Source organism: Salvelinus fontinalis, chromosome 7, assembly GCF_029448725.1.
Source record: "Salvelinus fontinalis isolate EN_2023a chromosome 7, ASM2944872v1, whole genome shotgun sequence".
Taxonomy (NCBI): Eukaryota; Metazoa; Chordata; class Actinopteri; order Salmoniformes; family Salmonidae; genus Salvelinus; species Salvelinus fontinalis.
Genome location: NC_074671.1, coordinates 8,426,588 through 8,450,749, shown reverse-complemented (window position 1 = coordinate 8,450,749; position 24,162 = coordinate 8,426,588). Strand labels below are relative to the sequence as shown.

The 24,162-nt window shown below is 42.7% G+C and overlaps 1 pseudogene; it reads left to right on the top strand.

Moving 5' to 3' along the window:
* The first annotated feature begins 993 nt into the window (after window positions 1–993).
* Window positions 994–18,029, top strand: LOC129858885 (protein arginine N-methyltransferase 6-like; annotated as a pseudogene).
* The last annotated feature ends 6,133 nt before the right edge of the window (window positions 18,030–24,162 follow it).

Below are 24,162 nucleotides of genomic sequence, written 5' to 3'. Positions count from 1 at the left end.
GAGGCAGTTCACTCTGGGCACGCTATTCATCCAAAGTGAAAATGCTGCCCCCTATCCTAGAGAAGTTAAAGTTCCGGTAGAATTGATGCCGGCTCTACGCACCGTGTTTCCAGTGCGCCTTCACAGCCCAGTATGTCCTGTGCCAGTTCCTCGCACTTGCCGGGCGAGGTGTGCCATCGAACCGGTACCATTGATGCCGGCTATATGCACCAGGTCTCCAGTACATCTCCACAGCCCGGTACGTCCTGTGCCTGCTCCTCGCACTCTCCCTGAAGTGCGTGTCCCCAGTCCAGTACGTCCTGTGCCTCCTCCCCACACTCGCCCCGAAGTGCGCGTCACTAGTCCGGTGCCACCTGTATCGGCCCCACGCATCAGGCCTCCAGTGTGCCTCCCCAGTACAGTACGTCCTGTGCCTGCTCCCCGCACTCGCCCTGAGGTGCGTGACACCAGCCCAGTACCACCAGTGCCGGTCTCACGCACAAGGCTTCCTGCGACAGTTCCCAGTCCAGAGCTTCCGGCGACAGTGCCCAGTCCAGAGCTTCCAGCGACAGTGCCCAGTCCACAGCTTCCAGCGACAGTACCCAGTTTAGAGCTTCCGGCGACGTTTCACAGTCTGGAACCTCCAACGACGGTCCACAGTCCGGGACCTCCAACGACGGTCCACAGTCCGGAACCTCCAACGACGGTCCACAGTCCGGAACCTCCTGAGACGGTCCACGGTCCTGAACCTCCTGAGACGGTCCACGGTCCGGAACCTCCTGAGACGGTCCACAGTCCAAAAATTCCTAAGATGATCCACAGTCCGAAACCTCCTGAGACGGTCAACGGTCCGGAGCCTACTGAGACGGTCCACGGTCTGAAACCTCCAGCTCCATGGCCGGAGCCTTCCCCTGCGCCGATGCCCAGTCTAAGCACGGCGTCCAGTCCAGCTCCAAGGCCAGAGTCTTCTTCTGCGTTGGTGCCCAGTCCAGGCACAGCGTCCAGTCCCGCTCCATGGCGGGAGCTTCCCCTGCACCGATGTCCAGTCCAAACACGGCGTCCAGTCGAGCTCCATGGCAGGATCCTTCCTCTGCGCTGATGCCCAGTCCAGACACGGCGTCCAGCCTGGAACCATGGCTGGACCTGCGGGATGAGCGGGTTCTTCGTCCCGCACCAGAGCCACCACCGGTACTAGACACCCCCCCCTAACCCTCCCTTTTTGTTTCAGATTTTGCGGTCGGAGTCCGCACCTTTGGGGGGGGTACTGTCACGTCCTGACCATGGAAAGCTTTTATTTTCTATGGTAGAGTAGGTCAGGGCGTGACTGTGGGGTTGTTGTGGTTTATATTCTCTGTGGGGTTCTAGGTTCATTTTCTATGTTGGTGATTTTTATGATTCCCAATTAGAGGCAGCTGGTTATCGTTGTCTCTAATTGGGGATCATACTTAAGTAGCATTTTTTCCACCTGTGGGTTATGGGATATTGTTTATGTTTAGTTGCCTGTCTGCACTGCATTGTCGTCACGGTTCGTTTATTCTATATTTGTTGTGTATTTGCTTAAGTTTCACTTTATTCATTAAAAGTATGTGGAACTCGAAGTACGCTGCCCCTTGGTCCGACCCTCATTATTACGAACAATGTGACACAGATGGACAAGTCTTTATTAAAAATGTATAGAATTTTCCTTGTGATCTATATTAAAGGGAAATTCATTAACAGGCTTTTAAATTGTAATATTTGTGCGTACTTTCTACTTAAAATACCAAAACACTTGTTTCGTAGAATGACCTAGCACCTACAGATGAAGCGTCTTAAAGGAGGCCTGTAGCACCTACAGATTAAACATTATGGAGTCTTAAAGGAGGCCTGTAACACCTACAGATGAAACATTATGGAGTCTTAAAAGAGGACTGGGTAAGGCCAAAAAGTCGAAAATATTCCAACTTCAATTAATGATTTCTCAATTATGCTTTAAGATACAAATATTTGTGGCATCCCCCTGGCGGTCGAGGGCCCAGCATTGCACACTCCTGCCACCATCATTATGCACACCTGCCTTCCCCCCCGTCACACGCATCAGCGATTATTGGACTCACCTGGACTCAATCACCTCTGTCTTTACCTTCCCTATATATGTCTGGTTCCCTGCTCTGTTCTCTGCTTCAGCATTGATTGTCGTATGTCCTTTTTACCTGTTTACCTGTCTTGTTACCTGTTTTTTCCTGATTAAATGTTGACGACCCGTACCTGATTCCCATCTCCTGCGTCGGTCCTTACAATATGAAAACAATCCTTCCTCCAAAGGACCTTTCTCTACATCAAATTTTGTCAAAATACCAAATAATATAGTAATTTTTTTATAGTTTTGTGAGGAATCACCTACTGTGGAGACAGGCTGTATTCACAACAGAGAGGGAGAGAGAGACACAGAGAGAGAGAGCGAGAGAGAGAGCTGCTGCTGCCCCGTGTCTCAGACTGAAAAGCATTGATTTTTTTTTCTCTCACAACCTCAAGGTCAGTGTTGAGGAGCAACCTAAAGTATCACATCTCCTCAGAGCTGCTCTCAGTCTGACCTTTTTATTGAGAGGATAAATCTTACGTTTGTTAGTTTAACTTAAACACCCCTACCTTAGATTGAATGTGGTTTATAAACACTTATACTACTGTGGTTAATGAGAGTAATGAATTTACAGACTATTTCAAACAGCAATAGGAATGTTTACATCTTGTACACCGCAGTCTTCCACACAACGTATACGTCATACAAACTCTACAAGTGCATACGACATGACGTAACCTTATACATTTAGTGCATTATAAAAACATTGTTAGCGAGAGGTTGTCTGGCTATCGTTCATTTAATTCCTTGACCTCAGATCTTTGAATGAATAGCTCCCTATCTGACTTTCTAATTAGGCCAGGTCAATAAGCCAGATGTCTGCTATCTGTCCAATTATCACCTGTCTGTTAAATGGCCATTACCCCGTGGTGTCCACACATAGCCTGCTGGACGCCTGGTGAGATGATAGCATATGACTTGAATGTGCATGGATCATTGCTTTAGAGTTTGTTCTATGGTCCTATCAATTATGCTTTAGAAAAATGCTGTGCAATATACCAATAATGAATAATATACACATTCTTATGTTTGCACATTGATATAGGACATATAGCCTACAGTTCTGTATACAGTGTATGCATAAAGACATACAGTATGTACCACTAACAGCATTGAGGTAGCAATGCAAAAAGATTTGCCTCTTTTTAAAGGGGCAATCTGGCGTTCAAACATCAACAAATAGGTTACCCCGACACTTTCTTTGTTGAACATCAAAATAATGTAAAAGCACAAAAATGGATGTACCAACCCCAGATTTCCCCTTTGTCGTTACAACTTTGCATGTCATTCAATGAAAAAACAAATTTCAGGGAAATTATTGAAACTGTCTGTGGCATTTTCTGTTTCAACGACTAAGTTTCTGTTTCGACTTCTCAGAGCATCAAGCATATTTAAGTGCACCGTCAAGTTCACCACAATCTGTTTGGACCACAATCTGTTTGGAGAACCGTCTGTTTGGAGCACCGTCTGTTTGGAGCACCGTCTGTTTGGAGCACCGTCTGTTTGGAGCACCGTCTGTTTGGAGCACCGTCTGTTTGGACCACCGTCTGTTTGGAGCACCGTCTGTTTGGAGCACCGTCTGTTTGGACCACCGTCTGTTTGGAGCACCGTCTGTTTGGAGCACCGTCTGTTTGGAGCACCGTCTGTTTGGACCACCGTCTGTTTGGACCACCGTCTGTTTGGACCACCGTCTGTTTGGAGCACCGTCTGTTTGGACCACCGTCTGTTTGGACCACCGTCTGTTTGGAGCACCGTCTGTTTGGAGCACCGTCTGTTTGGACCACCGTCTGTTTGGACCACCTTCTGTTTGGAGCACCGTCTGTTAGGAGCATTTCAAACCTTACCAACCTTTTACAGGATGTTTGATTAATGAGCACTTTTGGAAAGGCTTCACTTGACTTGGTGGTTAAGTGTTAAAGGTGATACAGAGGTGGACAGGAGGAGCTGGGGGTTAAGGTGATACAGATGTGAACTTGGGGTTAAGGTGATATGGAGGTGGACTGGAGGAGCTGGGGGTTAAGGTGATACAGATGTGAACTTGGGGTTAAGGTGATATGGAGGTGAACTGGAGGAGGTGGGGGTTAAGGTGATAAAGAGGTGGAACTGGAGGAACAGGGGGTTAAGGTGATACAGAGGTGGAACTGGAGGAGCTGGGGGTTAAGTTGATATAGAGGTGGAACTGGAGGAGCTGGGGGTTAAGCTGATATGGAGGTGGACTGGAGGAACTGGGGGTTAAGTTGATATAGAGGTGGAACTGGAGGAGCTGGGGGTTAAGGTGATACAGAGGTGGAACTGGAGGAGCTGGGGGTTAAGGTGATACAGAGGTGGAACTGGAGGAGCTGGGGGTTAAGGTGATACAGAGGTGGAACTGGAGGAGCTGGGGGTTAAGGTGATACAGAGGTGGAACTGGAGGAGCTGGTGGTTAAGGTGATACAGAGGTGGAACTGGAGGAGCTGGGGGTTAAGGTGATACAGAGGTGGAACTGGAGGAGCTGGGGGTTAAGGTGATACAGATGTGGACTGGAGGAACTGTGGGTTAAGGTGATACAGAGGTGGAACTTGAGGAACTGGGGGTTATGGTGATATGGAGGTGGACTGGGGGAACTGGGGGTTAAGTTGATACAGAGATGGAACTGGAGGAGCTGGGGGTTAAGGTGATACAGAGGTGGACTGGAGGAACTGGGGGTTAAGGTGATACAGAGGTGGACTAGAGGAGCTGGGGGTTAAGGTGATACAGAGGTGGAACTGGAGGAACTGGGGGTTAAGGTGATACAGAGGTGGAACTGGAGGAACTGGGGGTTAAGGTGATATGGAGGTGGACTGGAGGAACTGGGGGTTAAGTTGATACAGAGGTGGAACTGGAGGAACTGGGGGTTAAGGTGATACAGAGGTGGACTGGAGGAACTGGGGGTTAAGGTGATACAGAGGTGGAACTGGAGGAGCTGGGGGTTAAGGTGATACAGAGGTGGAACTGGAGGAGCTGGGGGTTAAGGTGATATGGAGGTGGACTGGAGGAACTGGGGGTTAAGGTGATACAGAGGTGGACTGGAGGAACTGGGGGTTAAGGTGATACAGACGTGGAACTGGAGGAGCTGGGGGTTAAGGTGATACAGAGGTGGAACTGGAGGAGCTGGTGGGACCAGACAGTAAAGCTACACGAGGCTGCTGCACACAATATCAGAAGATGTAAACAAGACTGTTTGTCTGACTGTGCATGTTTGTCTTCTATGTAGTTATGTTTCTTATACAGTTGAAGTCGGAAGTTTACATACACCTTAGTTAAATATATGTACTCTCTATTTTTCACAATTTCTGACATTTAATCCTCATAAAAATGTCCTGTCTTAGGTCAGTTAGGATCACCACTTTATTTTAAGAATGTGAAATGTCAGAATAATAATAGAGAGAATTGTTTATTGCAGCTTTTATTTCTTTCATCACATTCCCAGTGGGTCAGAAGTTTACATGCACTCAATTAGTATTTGGTAACATTGCCTTTAAATTGTTTAACTTGGGTCAAACGTTTCGGGTAGCCTTCCACAACTTCCCACAATAAGTTGGGTGAATTTTGGCCCATTCCTCCTGACAGAGCTGGTGTAACTGAGTGACGTTTGTAGGCCTCCTTGCTCGCACATGCTTTTTCAGTTCTGCCCACAAATTTTCTATGGGATTGAGGTCAGGGCTTTGTGATGGCCACTCCAATACCTTGACTTTGTTGTCCTAAAGCCATTTTGCCACAACCTTGGAAGTACGCTTGGGGTCATTGTCCATTTGGAAGACACTTTTGCAACCAAGCTTTAACTTCAAGACTGATGTCTTGAGATGTTGCGTCAATATATTCACCTAATTTTCTTTCCTCATGATGGCATCTATTTTGTGAAGTGCACCAGTCCCTCCTGCAGCAAAGCACCCCCAGAACATGATGCTGCCACCCCCGTGCTTCATGGATGGGATGGTGTTCTTCGGCTTGCAAGCCTCCCCCTTTTTCCTCCAAACATAACAATGGTCATTATGGCCAAACAGTTCTGTTTTTGTTTCATCAGACCAGAGGATATTTCTTCAAAAAGTATGAGCTTTGTCCCCATGTACAGTTGCAAACCGTAGTCTGGCTTTTTTTTTATGGCCGTTTTGGAGCTGTGGCTTCTTCCTTGCTGAGCGGCCTTTCCAGGTTATGTCGATATAGAACTTGTTTTACTGTGGATATAGATACTTTTGTACCTGTTTCCTCAACCATCTCCACAAGGTCCTTTGCTGTTGTTTTGGGATTCATTTGCATTTTTCGCACCAAAGTACGTTAATTTCTAGGAGACAGAACGCATCTCCTTCCTGAGCGGTATGACGGCTGCATGATCGCATGGTGTTTGTTTGTACAGATGACCGTGGTACCTTAATGCGTTTGGGAATTTCTCCCAAGGATGAACCAGACTTCAGGAGGTCTACAATTTGTTTTCTGAGGTCTTGGCTGATTTCTTTTGATTTTCCCATGATGTCAAGCAAAGAGGCACTGAGTTTGAAGGTATGCCTTGAAATACATCCACAGGTACACCTCCAATTGACTCAAATGATGTCAATTAGCCTATCAGAAGCTTCTAAAGCCATGACATCATTTTCTGGAATTGTCCAAGCTGTTTAAAGGCACAGTCAATGTAGTATATGTAAACTTCTGACCCACTGGAATTGTGATACAGTGAATTATAAGTGAAATAATCTGTCTGTAAACAATTGTTGGAAAAATTACTTGTGTCATGCACAAAGTAGATGTCCTAACCGACTTGCTAAAACTATAGTTTGTTAACAAGACATTTATGGAGTGGTTGACAAACCAGTTTTAATGACTCAGACTTAAGTGTATGTAAACTTCTGACTTCAACTGTTTGTACCAATCCATCACCACACATGAAGTTCCCTCTCGGGAAAAACACTTTTTTGGAATTGAATTGAAATTGCTGCTACATAAACACAATGCCAGTAGACAACATGATCCATCTGGTAACCCTGGAGAACAGCCTGTACATGTAAATAATGCATGTAATACAATGTACAGTACAAAGATGTTGCTTGAACCTGAAAAAAGGACAAGATGTGAGATGTCTAATGACGTCTGTGAATAATCGTAGTTCCAATTGTAGTCTGGCTTATACTCAGGAGGAATTCTAGTCTAGTTACACATTATACTCAGGAGGAATTGTAGTCTGGCTTATACTCAGGAGGAATTCTAGTCTAATTACACATTATACTCAGGAGGAATTGTAGTCTGGCTTATACTCAGGAGGAATTGTAGTCTAGTTTACACATTATACTGAGGAGGAATTGTAGTCTAGTTTACACATTATACTGAGGAGGAATTGTAGTCTAGTTTACACATTATACTGAGGAGGAATTGTAGTCTGTTACACATTATACTGAGGAGGAATTGTAGTCTAGTTTACACATTATACTCAGGAGGAATTGTAGTCTGGCTTATACTCAGGAGGAATTGTAGTCTAGTTTACACATTATACTGAGGAGGAATTGTAGTCTAGTTTACACATTATACTGAGGAGGAATTGAAGTCTAGTTTACACATTATACTGAGGAGGAATTGTAGTCTAGTTTACACATTAGACTGAGGAGGAATTGTAGTCTAGTTTACACATTATACTCAGGAGGAATTGTAGTCTGGCTTATACTCAGGAGGAATTGTAGTCTAGTTTACACATTATACTGAGGAGGAATTGTAGTCTAGTTTACACATTATACTCAGGAGGAAGTGTAGTCTAGCTTACACATTATACTCAGGAGGAATTGTAGTCTAGTTTACACATTATACTGAGGAGGAATTGTAGTCTAGTTTACACATTATACTCAGGAGTAATTGTAGTCTGTTACACATTATACTCAGGAGGAATTGTAGTCTAGTTACACATTATACTCAGGAGGAATTGTAGTCTAGTTTACACATTAGACTGAGGAGGAATTGTAGTCTAGTTTACACATTATACTCAGGAGGAATTGTAGTCTAGTTTACACATTATACTGAGGAGGAATTGTAGTCTAGTTTACACATTATACTCAGGAGGAATTGTAGTCTAGTTTACACATTATGCTCAGGAGGAATTGTAGTCTGTTACACATTATACTCAGGAGGAATTGTAGTCTGTTACACATTATACTCAGGAGGAATTGTAGTCTGTTACACATTATACTGAGGAGGAATTGTAGTCTAGTTTACACATTATACTGAGGAGGAATTGTAGTCTAGTTTAAAACATTAGACTGAGGAGGAATTGTAGTCTAGTTTACACATTATACTCAGGAGGAATTGTAGTCTAGTTTACACATTATACTGAGGAGGAATTGTAGTCTAGTTTACACATTATACTCAGGAGGAATTGTAGTCTAGTTTACACATTATACTCAGGAGGAATTGTAGTCTAGTTTACACATTATAGTGATGAGGAATTGTAGTCTAGTTTACACATTATGCTCAGGAGGAATTGTAGTCTGTTACACATTATACTCAGGAGGAATTGTAGTCTGTTACACATTATACTCAGGAGGAATTGTAGTCTGTTACACATTATACTGAGGAGGAATTGTAGTCTAGTTTACACATTATACTGAGGAGGAATTGTAGTCTAGTTTAAAACATTAGACTGAGGAGGAATTGTAGTCTAGTTTACACATTATACTCAGGAGGAATTGTAGTCTAGTTTACACATTATACTGAGGAGGAATTGTAGTCTAGTTTACACATTATACTCAGGAGGAATTGTAGTCTAGTTTACACATTATACTCAGGAGGAATTGTAGTCTAGTTTACACATTATAGTGATGAGGAATTGTAGTCTAGTTTACACATTATGCTCAGGAGGAATTGTAGTCTGTTACACATTATACTCAGGAGGAATTGTAGTCTGTTACACATTATACTCAGGAGGAATTGTAGTCTGTTACACATTATACTGAGGAGGAATTGTAGTCTAGTTTACACATTATACTGAGGAGGAATTGTAGTCTAGTTTAAAACATTAAACTGAGGAGGAATTGTAGTCTAGTTACACATTATACTGAGGAGGAATTGTAGTCTAGTTTACACATTATACTGAGGAGGAATTGTAGTCTAGTTTAAAACATTAAACTGAGGAGGAATTGTAGTCTAGTTTACACATTATACTCAGGAGGAATTGTAGTCTAGTTTACACATTATACTGAGGAGGAATTGTAGTCTAGTTTACACATTATACTGAGGAGGAATTGTAGTCTAGTTTACACATTATACTGAGGAGGAATTGTAGTCTAGTTTAAAACATTAAACTGAGGAGGAATTGTAGTCTAGTTTACACATTATACTCAGGAGGAATTGTAGTCTAGTTTACACATTATACTCAGGAGGAATTGTAGTCTAGTTTACACATTATACTGAGGAGGAATTGTAGTCTAGTTTACACATTAGACTGAGGAGGAATTGTAGTCTAGTTTACACATTAGACTGAGGAGGAATTGTAGTCTAGTTTACACATTATACTGAAGAGGAATCGCGATACAGTCAGCATCTCTCTCTGCCTCCTTGGTGTCTGTCATACTTGGAGAATGTGGGAGGGAGGATGAGCTAGAGGATAGGGAAGAATGGGGGAGGGAGGGGAGGGCAGATGGGGGAAGAATAGACAGTGTTGCTACTGTATGGGTCATATTTGTGTGTATGTCTTGAATTAGACTTGACATGAACTATGTCCACATCTCACTGGTTCACATAAAATAGATGTTTTGTGACAACTGTGTTTGTCATGGAAACAAAGTGAAGGATAAAACAACAATCAATGTTTTGTGTAAAAGAAAAGCTGTTTTTTCGACACCACTGTTGGTGCATGCGAGTGTTGCTGGTGCAAGGCTGGTGACAGGTCTGGTCTGGGACTACTGTATACAGACTGACATTAGTCAGGCTGCTACTGGGGGACTATACAGACCTCCAGTACCGCCAACAGCCCAACTCCAGTCCCCCAGTACCCCCAACAGCCCAACTGGAGGACTGGAGTTGGGCTGTTGGGGTTCCTGGAGGACTTGAGTTGGGAACCACTCTACTATGCAAAATGAGTAGGTCTACATTTTGTGGCAAATGGTAAAATGTGTGGATTTACCATGGGCACAGAACCCCCAAAAATATACAATAATTGTTTCTAATGTTAACAATTTTGATAAACCAGGTCATGGTAAAGTTTCGTTACATGATATACTACTTTCCATGCATGCTCACACTACACACATGCTCAAATGTTTCATCACACTGCCCTGTGTTTCCATTTGAAAAGAAGGCAGTCTGTAATGCTGGAAAACCCAACAACCTGGCAGCTCTCTACTTTCCTTTTCATCTTAGTGAAATGGGATACAGCTCCTGCTCCACTAGCACTAGCCAAGGATCTTTGGAAGGAACTGAGAAAGTCACAGAGGATTCACTCAAAGAGGAGAACAGTTCCATAAACCTGTGTTCTGCCTGCCATAACTCTGGGGATGGACAGCTTAGAACTATTTGTGGGCATGCTGGGTAGCCTATAATTGGTCTTCCCCACAGCAAAACATATCCTAACGGAGTACATGTAGGCCTATGATGGCCACTGTATCCTGTTTTATATTGTTTTACAGTGATGATGATGATGGTTTTCTTGCATGCTGCATATGATATGCAAGGTTGTCTTGGTGAACATTCACTAGTCCCATTTTCAATATCATAACGTTTCTCACTATTCCTTAAGATGATTTTTGATGTCCTGCTATTCATGCCATTGATTGATTAATAGGTGTATCAAACAATGCATTGCGACCGCCGTCTTTTTACTTATGGGAAATGTAGTTCTACCGCAAGAAAATAGCTATCACATTGACAAATTTGACTGCTTATAAAACTACAAAGACCACGATGGAACCCATTTCCACTTTCAGGACGTATAATGCACTGAAATTCCATTTCCAATGTGATAACAAGAATTTGAGGGCAAGGAAAATTCCACTTCACAAAGAAAAGGAAATTAGACAGAAATGTGCAGGATAACTTGTACTTTGACAGTTATTCTGATATTACCATTCATGAAGAAATGATTGCAGACACTGTCCGGACGAACACGTACAGGACAGGGGTACTGAGGAACAGCAGTTCAATCCAAACTAAAGTAGTGTTGGATGTCGGGGAAGGAACTGCTGTTTTTTTGCCCAAGCCGGGACCAGGAAAGTTTACGACGTGGAGGGTAGTTCAATCGCTGATCAATCTGTGAAAATCGTTAAAAATATACTAAGATTGAAGACAGAATCGAAGTGATTAAAACTACTCTGGAGACAATCGATTTGCCCGAGCAGGTGGACGTGATGAGTGTATGTGCTGCTTCACGAATCCATGCTGAATTCCGCTTTCCATGGTGGAATTGTACATTGCACCCATCAATGACTTGGTGGTGGAGGGCTGGCTGAGTTTCTGGTCCACTATGAAGGACCAGTATGGACATGTCATGCATGTCTGTATTCGCCAGGAAATGCATCATGAAAAAATGACATCACCGTGAACTTGGTGATGGTAGAGGACGTGCTCTCCCACCTCTCCAAGTTCGCAGAGTTGGATCTGTACTCGTTTGCCACGGAGCAGCTGAAATCAGTGAAGGAGGCATTCAAGTGCGACTGTTTTGGTTCGTCTGCTGTGAACGCGATTAAGCGTGTGGTTCACAGTAACCTTTCCTGGTAGCGAGGAAAAGCCCCTGGTCCTCTCCACATCTCCTTTCAAACTGGATATCCACTGGAAGCAGGCGGTGATGTATCTGGATGAACCAGTGGTTGTAGGTAGGACACCGTAGTGGTGGGTGAGGTCAACATGAATCCCTCAGAGGACAGTTCCAAACATATAACCATCCACGTGGACTACATTATAGGAGAACTCAAAAAACATTCCAAGACCTTCTCCATCCCAGATGGATATTCTGGAGAGGCTCAACTGGCGTTAGCAGTGTCAGTATCAGGCTTAAAGTAGCGTACTGGCTTAGCATATTAGCTTAGCGTACTGGCTTAGCGCACTGGCTTAGCGGACTGGTTTAGCGCACTGGTTTAGCGTACTGTCTTAGCGTACTGGCTTAGCGTACTGGCTTAGCGTACTGGCTTAGCATATTAGCTTAGCGTACTGGCTTAGTATACTGGCTTAGCGCACTGGCTTAGCGCACTGGTTTAGCGTCATTAATTGTCATTAATTGTCATTAATTGTGGTCATTAATTGTAGGCCTATGTTGTAAAGAAGGAAGGATGGAAACAATCTCACTATTGTTAAGGAATTTGCTGATGTCCTTGTACTTGTGGAGAGCCTAAGTGTTGTTATAATTGATCTGAATTGATTACCCGAGTGGATGGAATTAAATGAATCAATTCAACCGAGAAGTTCTCTTTATTCGAAATGGTATACTTTTACTCATGTTTACATGAACTATTTGTTTTATCTCTAAAACCTACGAGCGACTCTGACAGTAGAATAAAGGAAACAACTCAGGTCTACCATTTATCAGCAGTAGGTGAACAGCTCTGTCAACAGTCACCATAACTGTTGTCTGGATCCACTGATTCCTATGATGTCTTGTCTTCTTGTCTTGTTCAGTATAGGTAGGCTAGATATTAGACCAGCAGCAGACGTTTGACATTACACATGCTGATCTAAGGCTTGTATGCAGCTGCTTAGCCATGAAAACCTATAAGCTCTCGACGAACAGTTCTTGTGCTGAAGTTGCTTCCAGAGGCAGTTTGGGACTCGGTAGTGAGTGCTGCAACCGAGGACAGACGATGTTTGAGCGCTATACCCTTCAGTGCTCAGCAGGCCCGTTCTGTGAGCTTGTGTTGCCTATCACTTTATGGCTGAGCAGTTGTTGCTCCTAGACGTTTCCACTTAAGAAATTCCACAAATTAACTTCTAACAAGGCACACCTGTTAATTAAAATGCATTCCAGGTGACTACCTCCTGAAGCTGGTTGAGAGAATGCCAAGAATGTGCAAAGTTGTCATCGAGGCAAAGGGTGGCTACTTTGAAGGATCTCAAATATAAAATATATTTTGATTTATTTACGACATTTTTGGTTACTACATGATTCCATATGTGTTATTTCATAGTTTTGAAGTCTTCACTATTATTCTAAAATGTATAAAGTAGTAAAAATAAAGAAAAACCATTAAATGAGTAGGTGTGTCCAAACTTTTGACTGGTACTATATATTTGCAGGATTCCCATCTCACTGGGCCATAGACTTGAACCCATTGAACTGAATCTGATATCATATTTGAACTCATTGTCATTCTAATGGTTATGCACTATTAAAACTTCTACTTGGTCACCATCCCGGATCCGGGAGCATCCTCATCAGTAAAAAAGCTGACTAGCATAGCCTAGCATAGCGCCACAAGTAAATACTAGCATATAAATATCATGAAATCACAAGTCCAAGACACCAAATGAAAGATACACATCTTGTGAATCCAGCCATCATTACCGATTTTTAAAATGTTTTACAGTGAAAACACAATATGTATTTCTATTAGCTAACCACAATAACAAAAGACATATTTTCACCATTTTTTTACCGCATAGGTAGCTATCACAAAACCGACCAAATAGAGATATAATTAGTCACTAACCAAGAAACAACTTCATCAGATGACAGTCTTTTAACATGTTATACAATAAATCTATGTTTTGTTCGAAAATGTGCATATTTTGAGGTATAAATCATAGTTTTACATTGCATCTACCATAAAAAATATCACCAAAGCAGCCGGAATAATTACAGAGAGCAACGTGAAATACCTAAATACTCATCATAAAACATTTATGAAAAATACATGATGTACAGCAAATGAAAGATAAACATCTTGTGAATCCAGCCAATATTTTACAGCGAAAACACAATATAGCATTATATTAGCTTACCACAATAGCCAACCACACAAACGCATGTATCAGCAGCAAAATGTAGCGATTGCAAAAACCAGCAAAAGATATTAAATTATTCACTAACCTTGACAAACTTCATCAGATGACAGTCCTATAACATCATGTTACGCAATACATATATGTTTTGTTCGAAAATGTGCATAGTTAGAGCTACAAATCCTGGTTTTACAATGTGAATACGTAGCCAAACTGCACAAAATTCTCCGGAGATATTTTGGACAGTCACCTAATCTAATCAAAGAACTCATCATAAACTTTACTAAAAAATACATGTTGTACAGCAAATTAAAGATACACTTGTTCTGAATGCAATCGCCGTGTTAGATTTTTAAAAATAACTTTAGTACGACATACAGCTTACGTTATAGCGAGACAGCGCCTGCAATGAGGGCGGAAAATAGAACTAAACATTTTCCACAGAAATACGAAATAACATCATAAATGGTTCCTACTTTTGCTGAGCTTCCATCAGAATCTTGTACAAGGAGTCCTTTGTCCAGAATAAATCGTTGTTTGGTTTTAGAATGTCCTCTTCTCCTGTCGAATTAGCAACCATAGCTAGCCAAGTGGCGTGAACATGTCCATCTTCTCTCGAGGCAAACAACGCGAAAACTCCAAAACTCCCGATAAACGTTGAATAATCTGATAAAAGTCGATTGAAAAAACATACTTTACGATGATATTATCACATGTATCAAATAAAATAAAAGCCGGAGATATTAGCCGTGTATACCGAAAGCTTTTCAGAAGCCAATGCTGATGTCCTTCCCGCGCCTTCGAAGACAAAGGAAATATTGGTCACGTTATTCCAAGAGCTCTTGTTCGACCTCAGATCAAGCTAGACACCCCATTCCACTTCCAACTGCCTGTTGACATCTAGTGGAAGACGTATGTATATCCATAGATTTCAAGCAAATGAATAGGAAGGCCCTGGAACAGAGCCTCGATTTCAGTTTTTTCACTTCCTGTCAGGAAGTTTGCTGCAAAATGAGTTCTGTTTTACTCACAGATATAATTCAAACGGTTTTAGAAACTTGAGAGTGTTTTCTATCCAACAGTAATAATATGCGTATTGTACGAGCTAGAATAGAGTACGAGGCAGTTTAATTTGGGCACGATTTTTTACAAAGTGAAAATAGCGTCCCCCTACTGAGAAAAGGTTTTAATGTTATAGATTAATCCAATAGTGGACTGAATTCTAGTTTGAAACTCCCTGATGTATACTATTATATTACCCAAACATGACTGCTTTGCTATTATATTACCCAAACAAGACTGCTATGCTATTATATTACCCAAACAGGACTGCTATGCTATTATATTACCCAAACAGGACTGCTATGCTATTATATTACCCAAACAGGACTGCTATGCTATTATATTACCCAAACAAGACTGATGTATGCTATTATATTACCCAAACAAGACTGCTATGCTATTATATTACCCAAACAAGACTGCTATGCTATTATATGACCCAAACAAGACTGCTATGCTATTATATTACCCAAACAGGACTGCTATGCTATTATATTACCCAAACAGGACTGCTATGCTATTATATTACCCAAACAGGACTGCTATGCTATTATATTACCCAAACAGGACTGCTATGCTATTATATTACCCAAACAAGACTGATGTATGCTATTATATTACCCAAACAAGACTGCTATGCTATTATATTACCCAAACAAGACTGCTATGCTATTATATGACCCAAACAAGTCTGCTATGCTATTATATTACCCAAACAAGACTGATGTATGCTATTATATTACCCAAACAAGACTGCTATGCTATTATATTACCCAAACAAAACTGTTATGCTATTATATGACCCAAACAAGTCTGCTATGCTATTATATTACCCAAACAAGACTGATGTATGCTATTATATTACCCAAACAAGACTGCTATGCTATTATATTACCCAAACAAGACTGATGTATGCTATTATATTACCAAAACAAGACTGCTATGCTATTATATTACCCAAACAAGACTGCTATGCTATTATATTACCCAAACAAGACTGATGAATGCTATTATATTACCCAAACAAGACTGCTATGCTATTATGTTACCCAAACAAGACTGATGTATGCTATTATATTACCCAAACAAGACTGCTATGCTATTATATTACCCAAACAAGACTGCTATGGAGGTCAAGTGAGGTGAACATTTCCAGCTTTCTCTGATATTTCAGTTCTCATTCCACAGCATGAGAGTCTATCCATTAGCTTACAGTAATGCATTTCAGTTTTCATTCCACAGTATGAGAGTTAGCTTACAGTAAGGTGATCATGTGTGATAGGGTAATGTCACAACTTCTACTGAAGTCGGTTCCTCTCCTTGTTCGGGCGAGTGTTCGGCGGTCTACGTCACCGGTCTTCTAGCCATCGCCGATCCATTTTTCATTTTCCATTTCTTTTGTCTTGTTTTCCCACACGCCTGGTTTTCATTCTCTCATTACGTGTTGTGTATTTAACCCTCTGTTCCCCCCATGTCTTTGTATGGTATTGTTTGTTTGTAAGTGCTTGTGCACATGTGGACTGGTGCGCATCGGGTTTTGTACCCAAGTTGTTATTTTCTTGATGCCCTTGGTTTTGGTATTAAACTGCTCCGGCTATTACCTAGTTCTGCTCTCCTGCGTCTGACTTCCCTGCCACCAGTTACGCACCCTGTACAAGTAATTAATGTATACTGAACAAAAATATAAATGCAGCATGTAAAGGTGTTGGTCTCATGTTTCATGAGCTGAAATAAAAGATCCCAGAGAATTCAATTTTCATTTCTCTACCATAAGCAGCCTCCAACATCGTTTCAGAGAATTAAGCAGTACGTCCAACCGGCCTCAAAACCGCAGACCACGTGTAACCACACCAGTCCAGGACCTCCACATCCGGTTTCTATACCTACAGGATCATCTGATACAGCCACCCGGACAGCTGATGAAACTGAGGAGTATTTCTGTCTGTAATAAAGCCATTTTGGGGGGGGAAAGTAATTCTGATTGGTTGGGCCTGCGCTCTTGCCCAATCATGTGAAATCAGTAGATTAAGACCTAATGAATTAATTTCAATTGACTGGTTTCATTATATGAACTGTAACTAAGTAATATCTTTGAAGTTGTTGCATGTTGCGTTTATATTTTTGTTCAGTATATATGGATAAGGGCATGACAAACGTGTTTTTGTCTTCATGATTCTGCAGTGTGGGACAGGAGGTGGGAGAGGAGGTGGGAGAGGAGGTGGGAGAAGAGGTGGGAGAAGAGGTGGGAGAGGAGGTGGGAGAGGAGGTGGGAGAGGAGGTGGGAGAAGAGGTGGGAGAAGAGGTGGGAGAAGAGGTGGGAGAAGAGGTGGGAGAGGAGGTGGGAGAGGAGGTGGGAGAGGAGGTGGGACAGGAGGTGGGAGAGGAGGTGGGAGAGGAGGTGCATGGCAGATAGGATGTTATTCAGTAGTCTTTCTTGACTCTCATTGTTCAATCTGACTTCACAGCAACATTTTGTCTCAAATTTGCTCTGCTGCCACATTTTGGCTCAAATTCACTTAGTTGCCACTGTGCCACAGGTGTCTCCTAACCTGCCAGTTCTCCGCTCAGTAGACAGACTAACTGCAGATGCGCAGATATTGGAAATGTCAAGTGCAGTATTAGCTTCCAGCCGCTCCTGAACTCTGTATCAAACTCTGGCATACACAGTCATTCTCTGCTCAATACTAAACCAATATTAAACCATCCTTGGCATAGAACTTTAAATGGGTTTATTTGTCTTGTATTGCACTACGATGGAGAGAAAGATCAATAGAGAATGTTTTTAATCTAACTCATTCTGGAGGCATTATGTGTGAGAGGAGAATCCACTATGTTCGAGCTCCTGGGTAGGTAACAACTATTCTGTCCAAAGGTTCATAGTCCCGTATCTCTCTTAAAAATATCTTCCCAGTCGGAGAAACACAAGCACTCGTCTGACAGCAGGCGATGAGGAAAACAGCTGTTATGGGACAACATACGTCATCAAATAAATGAAAGAAATCTAAATACGCATCTGACGTTCTGTGATTTTCAGCATTATAACTTCACAGACTGATGAAGGCCCTCGAGGAGGAAGGAAGGCGCTAGGAGGAAGGAGGGCGCTAGGAGGAAGGAGGGCGCTAGGAGGAAGGGGGTGTGCTAGTTGCTAGGAGGAAGGAGGGTGCTAGGAGGAAGGAGGGCGCTAGGAGGAAGGAGGGCGCTAGGAGGAAGGAGGGCGCTAGGAGGAAGGAGGGCGCTAGGAGGAAGGAGGGCGCTAGGAGGAAGGAGGGTGCTAGGAGGAAGGGGGGTGCTAGGAGGAAGGAGGGTGCTAGGAGGAAGGGGGGTGCTAGGAGGAAGGGGGTGTGCTAGTTGCTAGGAGGAAGGAGGGTGCTAGGAGGAAGGAGGGCGCTAGGAGGAAGGAGGGTGCTAGGAGGAAGGAGGGTGCTAGGAGGAAGGGGGGTGCTAGGAGGAAGGGGGTGTGCTAGTTGCTAGGAGGAAGGAGGGTGCTAGGGGGAAGGAGGGTCCTAGGAGGAAGGAGGGTGCTAGGAGGAAGGAGGGCGCTAGGAAGAAGGAGGGTGCTAGGAGGAAGGAGGTGTGTTAGTTGCTAGGAGGAAGGAGGGTGCTAGGAGGAAGGAGGGCGCTAGGAGGAAGGAGGGCGCTAGGAAGAAGGAGGGTGCTAGGAGGAAGGAGGGTGCTAGTTGCTAGGGGGAAGGAAAGTGCTAGTTGCTAGGAGGAAGGAGAGTGCTAGTTGCTAGGAAGAAAGAGGGTGCTAGGATGAAGGAGGTTGCTAGGAGGAAGTAGAGTGCCAGGAGGAAGTAGTGCCAGGAGGAAGAAGTGTGCTAGGAAAGTGTGAAATAGCTGAGGAAGATAAATAGAAGCTTCATAATGTAGGACATAGTGCAGGACATAGTGCAGGACATAGTGCAGGACATAGTGCAGGACATACTGTAGGACATACTGTAGGACATACTGTAGGACATACTGTAGGACATACTGTAAGACAAACTGTAAGACATACTGTGGGACATACTGCAGGCCATACTGTAAGGCATACTCCACTGTAAGACAAACTGTGGGACATACTGTAGGACATAGTGCGGGACATACTGTAAGACATACTGTAGGACATACTGCAGGATATACTGTAGGACATACTGTAAGACAAACTGTAAGACATACTGTGGGACATACTGCAGGACATACTGTAAGGCATACTCCACTGTAAGACAAACTGTGGGACATACTGTAGGACATAGTGCAGGACATACTGTAAGACATAATGTAGGACATACTGCAGGACATACTGTAAGGCATACTCCACTGTAAGACAAACTGTAAGACATACTGTACTGTAAGACATACTGTAAGACAAACTGTAAGACAAACTGCAGGACATACTGTAAGGCATACTGTACTGTAAGACATACTGTAAGACAAACTCTTAGACATACTGTAGGACATATTGTAGGACATACTGTAGGACATACTGTAGGACATACTGCAGGACATACTGTAGGACATACTGCAGGACATACTGCAGGACATACTGCAGGACATACTGTAGGACATACTGTAGGACATACTGTAGGACATACTGCAGGACATACAGCAGGACATCCTGTAGGACATACTGTCAGAAGTACTGTAAAACATACAGTAGGACATACTGCAGGACATACTGCAGGACATACTGTAGGACATACTGTAAGACATAATGTAGGACATACTGCAGGATATACTGTAGGACATACTGTAGAATATACTGTAAGACACTGTAAGACATACTGTAGGACATGTATTCTTACACCAATAGTGTTCCATTGTCTTGTTAAAACCTGTTTGGGATAGGAGGCAGCATTTTAACATTTGGATGAAAATCGTCCCCAGAGTAAACTCCCTGCTACTCAGTCCCAGCTGCTAATATATGCATAGTATTAGTATATTTGGATAGAAAACACTCTGAAGTTTCTAAAACTGTTTGAATGATGTCTGTGAGTATAACAGAACTCATAGTGCAGGCAAAAACCTGAGAAAAATTCAACCAGGAAGTGGGAAATCTGAGGTTTGTAGCTTTTCAACTCTTGGCCTATCGAATACACAGTGTCTATGAGGTCATATTGCACTTCTTAAGGCTTCCACTAGATGTCAACAGTCTTTAGAACCTTGTTTGATGCTTCTACTGTGAAGTGGGGGCGAATGAGAGGGGCTTGAGTAAGGTCTCTCCCAGAGTGCTATGAGCTGACCATACTCGTTCACGTGAGAGTTAGCTTGAGTTCCATTGCATTTCTGAAGACAAAGGAATTCTCCGGTTGGAACATTATTGAAGGTTTATGTTTAAAACATCCTAAAGATTGATTCTATACTTCGTTTGACATGTTTCTACGGACTGTAACGGAACTTTTTGACTTTTCGTCTGCACCTAGTGATAGCGCGTCATGAATTTTGATTACCGTGCTAAACGCGCGAATGAAAAAGAAGTATTTGGACATAAAGATTAACTTTATCGAACAAATCAAACATTTATTGTGGAACTGGGATTCCAGGGAATGCATTCTGATGAAGATCATCAAAGGTAAGTGAATATTTATAATGCTGTTTCTGACTTCTGTTGACTCCAACATAGCGGATATCTGTTTGGCTTGATTTGTTATCTGAGCGCCGTACTCAGATTATTGCATGGTTTCCTTTTTCCATAAAGTTTTTTTGAAATCTGACACAGCGGGTGCATTAAGGATATGTATATCATTAATTTAAAAAAAATGTAACCTTTATTTACGTAGGCAAGTCAGCTGTGAACAAATTCTTATTTTCAATGACGACCTAGGATCAGTGAGCTGCCTTGTTCAGGGGCAGAACGACAGATTTGTACCTTGTCAGCTCGGGGATTTAAACTTGCAACCTCGCGGTTAATAGCCCAACGCTCTAACCACTATGCTACCCTGCTGCACCAATTCTGTGAATAACACTTGTACCTTTTATCAATGTTTATTATGAGTATTTATGTAAATTGATGTGGCTCTGTGCAAATTCACAGGATGTTTTGGAGGCAAAGTCAAATGTAAACGGAGGTTTTTGGATATAAATATGAACTTGATCGAACAAAACATACATGTATTGTGTAACATATTGTCCCGGAAGTTCTGATGAAGAATATCAAAGGTTAATGATTAATTTGATCTCTATTTCTGCTTTTTGTGACTCCTCTCTTTGGTTGGAAAATCGCTGTATGCTTTCTGTGACTAGTTGCTGACCTAACATAATGATATGTTCTGCTTTTGCCGAAAAGCCTTATTGAAATCGGACACTGCGGTTGGATTAACGAGAATTTTATCTTTAAAATGGTGTCAAATACTTGTATGTTTGAGAAATTTGAATTGTGAGATTTCTGTTGATTGAATTTGGGGCCCCGCTAGCGGAACCCCGTTCCCAGACAGACAATAAGGCTACATTTCAATCACTCTTTTGTACACAAACATTGACGCACATAGTATAGCTGTTCAAATACTATGATTTGTTCCTATAAAAACTCAGCAAAAAAAGAAATGTCCTCTCACTGTCAACTGCGTTTATTTTCAGTAAAATGAACATGTGTAAATATTTTTATGAACTTAACAATATTCAACAACTAAGACATGAACTGAAAAAGTTCCACAGACATGTGACTAACAGAAATTGAATAATGTGTACCTGAACAAAGGGGGGATCAAAATCAAAAGTAACAGTCAGTATCTGGTGTGGCCACCAGCTGTATTAAGTACTGCAGTGCATCTCCTCCTCATAGACTGCACCAGATTTGTCAGTTCTTGCTGTGAGATGTTATCCCACTCTTCCACCAAGGCACCTGCAAGTTCCAGGACATTTCTGGGGGGACTGGCACTTACTCTCACCCTCCGATCCAACAGGTCCCAGACATGCTCAACGGGATTGGGATCCGGGCTCTTTGCAGGCCATGGCAGAACACTGCCATTCCTGTCTTGCAGGAAATCACACACAGAACGATCAGTATGGCTGGTGGTACCACATGAGGGAGGAGGATGTCTTCCCTGTTACGCACAGCGTTGAGACATCCTGCAATGACAACAAGCTCAGTCCGATGATGCTGTGACACACCGCCCCAGACCATGACGGACCCTCCACTTTCATATCGATCCCGCTCCAGAGTACAGGCCTCGGTGTAACGCTCATTCCTATGACAATAAACGCAAATCCGACCATCACCCCCAGTGAGACAAAACTGCGACTCGTCAGTGAAGAGCACTTTTTGCCAGTCCTGTCTGGTCCAGCAACGGTGGGTTTGTGCCCATAGACGACGGTGTTGCCGCTGATGTCTGGTGAGGACCTGCCTTACAACAGGCCTACAAACCCTCAGTCCAGCCTCTCTCAGCCTATTGCGGACAGTCTGAGCACTGATGGAGGGATTGTGCGTTCCTGGTGTAACTTGGGCAGTTGTTGTTGCCATCCTGTACCTGTCCCGCAGGTGTGATGTTCAGATGTACCGATCCTGTGCAGGTGTTGTTACACGTGGTCTGCCACTGTGAGGACGATCAGCTGTCAGTCCTGTCTCCCTGTAGCGCTGTCTTAGGCGTCTCACAGTACGGACATTGCAATTTATTTTCCTGGACACATCTGCAGTCCTTATGCCTCCTTGCATGCCTAAAACACGTTCACTCAGGTGAGGAGGGACCCTGAGCATCTTTATTTTGGTGTTTTTCAGAGTCAGTAGAAAGGCCTCTTTAGTGTCCCAAGTTTTCATAACTGTGACCTTAATTTCCTACCCTCTATAAGTTGTTAGTGTCTTAACGACTGTTCCACAGGTGCATGTTCATTAATTGTTTGTGGTTCATTGAACAAGCACGTGAAACAGTGATTTTTACGAATTATCTTTGAAAGACAGAGTCCTGAAAAAAGGCAGTTTATTTTGTTGCTGAGTTTGGTTTTATCCCCATCCCATGATTGTTTCAAAAAATATATACAGTATATATATTTAACCTTTATTTAACTAGGCAAGTCAGTTAAGAACAAATTATTGTTTACAATGACGGCCTACCGGGGTACAGTGGGTTAAACTGCCTCATTCCGGGGCAGAACCACAAGTTTTGACCTTGTCAGCTCGGGTATTCCATCCCTCAGGGATTCGATCCCCCAACGCTCTAACCACTAGGCTACCTGCCGCCCCATTGTGACTGACTTCACATTCAAATGCTTAGCTGGAGATCCCATGTGTGTGTGTGTGCGTGCGTGCGTGCGTGCGTGTGTGTGTCAGAATTGCATCGAACTGAATTCAGTGAGGCATGACTGTATAGACGGACACAACAGCAACCAATCACAAGAGGAAAATAGTTGGCTGGTGCTGTTAAGTACATCCCAAATCGCTTGCAGAGCAACAACACAAATCCGAACAGGACACCCAAATCTCAATCAGTGGTTGAGTGAGGTACAAATCCAACACAAACTACGTGGGCCTTTGTGGTTCTAATCCTTTTTCAATTCCCTTGGATTACGCTCCTGTGTAATTCTTCCCAGGTAATGTTTTTTTTTTTTTTTTTTTTACTTATTATGATATTTCAATTTCGGGGAGTCGAGTTCTGGGTTTTAAACACTATGCAGTACCAGCAGATGCCTGTAAAACACAGATTGACGAAGGGACTTTAGCCAGGTCTAGAGCGCACGGTGAAATTCACAATGGATGTTCTCTTAATTAGCATACCTTTACCAGTTTAGTAGTAATACACCTATTACTGGGCTTTATGACATAATCGTTTTATTCTTGGTATTATTGTGTCCTAACCATCCCACTGCTGACACCGATGTAGCACATTTTGTCAAACTGGGCCTATTTTTGTTCCAGTGCTTGTAACAAACTTCCTGATAATTACTAAGTCTGTTTTTGTTTTGTTATTCAGGACAAAATGTTAAGTAAGCCTGTCTCCCCCTCACACACACTGCCTTGCACTTACTTACCGACCGGATGAAGGCAACAGTACAGTCCATTGAACCAAGGTAAAATCCAATACTCAGCCTGCCGTCTGTGAGACAGTGATGGGTGCAAAAACAGCTGTAGATGTACAATATATGTCAGAAAAGCACACTGCCACACTCAGATT